This window comes from Choristoneura fumiferana, chromosome Z (genome assembly GCF_025370935.1).
Source record: "Choristoneura fumiferana chromosome Z, NRCan_CFum_1, whole genome shotgun sequence".
NCBI lineage: Eukaryota > Metazoa > Arthropoda > Insecta > Lepidoptera > Tortricidae > Choristoneura > Choristoneura fumiferana.
The window spans coordinates 2,913,790-2,917,425 of NC_133472.1; positions in this window are offsets into that span (position 1 = coordinate 2,913,790).

A 3,636-nucleotide genomic window follows, 5' to 3' on the forward strand; every position below is an offset into this window, starting at 1 on the left:
ATCCACTTGAACCTGTTTATATATGTCTAACTTTGATTATATCCCTATTGTTCTGTGTTTTAACCGCAATGATACATACGGGAATAACAGTTTGACATTAAAATTCGCAATTAAACTAATGTTATGCAGTTTTAATTTAAATTACTTACGTCATAAAAAGGTCCTTGATTTCAGTGGTTACGATGAGGAAAAATATTTCGCGTTTATTTATAGTAATTAGCCGTTGAAACACTTCTAAACTGTTGCTGAAAAACATTCTTGTTTCCTCGAATCTTGAATTTCATTAAAATCAGTTCATAACTTATTGCATGATTAAGGCATCCAAAAATCTTTTCAAAATTTCCCATTTACAATTTTAGTATCTAGGATAGGATAATTAAAAAAACGGACTGCAAAAATTTTGTATTTTTTTTATTTTTAAATGAAAAAAACAGAGGTCGACGTTCTCAAGTCGACGCGTATATATATATATATATATGGGCCCGCGTGGGAACTATGGTCCAAGCCCTCTTGTTCCGAGAGGAGGCCTGTGCCCAGCTGTGGGACGTATATAGGCTGGGATGATGAAACGAGCATACGGATCACCTGATGCCAACACGAGGGGTATCACAAGTTTGTGAGAGGTCAGTGATCTTACGAATGAAAATGACGAAAGTTATAACATTATCGATTTTTATTCCAGTTTATAAATAACCGAAGACCCGTAGACAGGTACGTGCTACGCAGGAGTGGGCGCAAGGCCGAAGCATTTGACTCCGACCCCCTGCTTCGATTAACGAGGATACCGCCGCGGTGACCACGAGGCGGCGGTATTTGGGAATGCGATGTTCAACGCTCTAAGTACATCGTCCCGGCCATACATTGTATTGTATTGTTTAACTCTTCATCTACACCCATATAGTAAATCCTCAATTATACGTTAAAAACCATAGGTAATGACCAGCATTACGACATTGGATTCTATTATGAACACGGCTGTATCGTAATGGTCATTACGATACAAAAATCTGTATCGTAATGAGATTTCAGACATCATTACAGCACGGGGGGGCGCAGCGGGCGCAGCTCGTGGGGCAGACATACCTACCTAGTTCTCGTTAATGCAGGTCATTCTCAATGGTTCTTGAACACATGATAGAGGATTTAATATATGGATATAGACAAACTATTGTATGCAACTGCAATGTATGTCGGCAGCACGGCACTAACTAAACTACTAAATGGTAACGGCACCCTACCTACTTCCTTTCATAAATAAATAATGATTCCTGAAATTATCGCGATTTATACACGAAATAACTTCCTACCGAATAAATACACAGACAGACAATTTTAAAGTAGGTTTAAATATAGGTAAGATTAACGATTACATTCATTTGCACATATCTAAGCCATACCTAAATATAAGTACCTTTACTTATAGTACTAGGGTTTTGCGATAGTCAGCCCTGTGTGTCTTACGCACACATTGACGCGTGTACAGACGTCGTGCGTATGTAGATTCAAGAACTCGTATTTTGTATGGCGTGGCTGCCGTGTGGATCAAGTTAACGCTCGTGACCGCACTTTATAAGACAAAGAAGAATGCGCCACAAGTATGTAGACAGAACGTCACCGTCACAAAAATACACAGACAGACACTTTTTAAGTAGGTTTAAATATAGGTAAGATTAACGATTACATTCATTTGCACATATCTAAGCCATACCTACATATAAGTACCTTTACTTATAGTACTAGGGTCTTGCGATAGGCAGCCCTGTGTGTCTTACGCACACATTGACGCGTGTACAGACGTCGTCGTGCGTGTAGATTCAAGAACTCGTATTTTGTACGGCGTGGCCGCAGTGTGGCTCAAGTTCACGCTCGTGACCGCACTTTATAAGACAAAGAAGAATGCGCCACAAGTATGTAGACAGAACGTCACCGTCACAAAAATACACAGACAGACACTTTTTAAGTAGGTTTAAATATAGGTCAGACTAACGATTACATTCATTTGCACATATCTAAGCCATACCTACATATAAGTACCTTTACTTATAGTACTAGGGTTTTGCGATAGTCAGCCCTGTGTGTCTTACGCACACATTGACGCGTGTACAGACGTCGTCATGCCTATGTAGATTCAAGAACTCGTATTTTGTATGGCGTGGCTGCCGTGTGGATCAAGTTAACGCTCGTGACCGCACTTTATAAGACAAAGAAGAATGCGCCACAAGTATGTAGACAGAACGTCACCGTCACAAAAATACACAGACAGACACTTTTTAAGTAGGTTTAAATATAGGTAAGATTAACGATTACATTCATTTGCACATATCTAAGCCATACCTACATATAAGTACCTTTACCTATAGTACTAGGGTCTTGCGATAGTCAGCCCTGTGTGTCTTACGCACACATTGACGCGTGTACAGACGTCGTCGTGCCTATGTAGATTCAAGAACGCGTATTTTGTACGTCGTGGCCGCCGTGTGACTCAAGTTAACGCTCGTGACCGCACTTTATAAGACAAAGAAGAATGCGCCACAAGTAAGTGGACAGAACGTCACCGTCACAAAAATACACAGACAGACACTTCTTAAGTAGGTTTAAATATAGGTAAGATTAACGATTACATTCATTTGCACATATCTAAGCCATACCTACATATAAGTACCTTTACTTATAGTATTAGGGTTTTGCGATAGTCAGCCCTGTGTGTCTTACGCACACATTGACGCGTGTACAGACGTCGTCGTGTCTATGTAGATTCAAGAACGCGTATTTTGTACGTCGTGGCCGCCGTGTGGCTCAAGTTAACGCTCGTGACCGCACTTTATAAGACAAAGAAGAATGCGCCACAAGTAAGTAGATAGAACGTCAGCGTCACAAAAATACACAGACAGACACTTCTTAAGTAGGTTTAAATATAGGTAAGATTAACGATTACATTCATTTGCACATATCTAAGCCATACCTACATATAAGTACCTTTACTTATAGTACTAGGGTCTTGCGATAGGCAGCCCTGTGTGTCTTACGCACACATTGACGCGTGTACAGTAGACATGGGTAATCTCAACTCCGCGAAGTGATCTGACTCACTAGATCCAGCTCCGGTGTCGGTACCGAATCCGCTTATTGAATCCGACTCCTTTATTGACTCCGGTTCTTTCGAGCGATTATTAATTTATCTATGGCCGATCCGCCCCGGCTCGGTTCGGTCGGTCGGTGTCGGTACGGTACTGCGGTGCCCCACCCGCTGACTGAACTGAAGTACAGATTCGTGAGAGAGAGAAAGATTCGTTCGTTAGTCCAAGTCCGAGTACCGAACCGAACCGACCAACCAAACATAGATAATAAGATCCAAGTCCAAGATCCGATCCGCAGGGCTACTACGAAACTCCAAAATCTAAGTTCGTGTCGTGCGGTCCCTCTGACACTTATACTATTTAATACGAGAGCGAGAGGGACGGTACGATACGAACTTCGAGTTTCGTAGTAGCCCTGCCGATCCGATCCGAGCCGAGCGAGAGCGAAAGCAGGCGGACGGAGCGAGTCAGTGTGAGTGAGCGTGACGGCGATCACGAGCGAGGCGAGCCGCTCGATCCAGTCGGAGTTAGTAACTCCGGAGTCAATAAGATTTGAAAG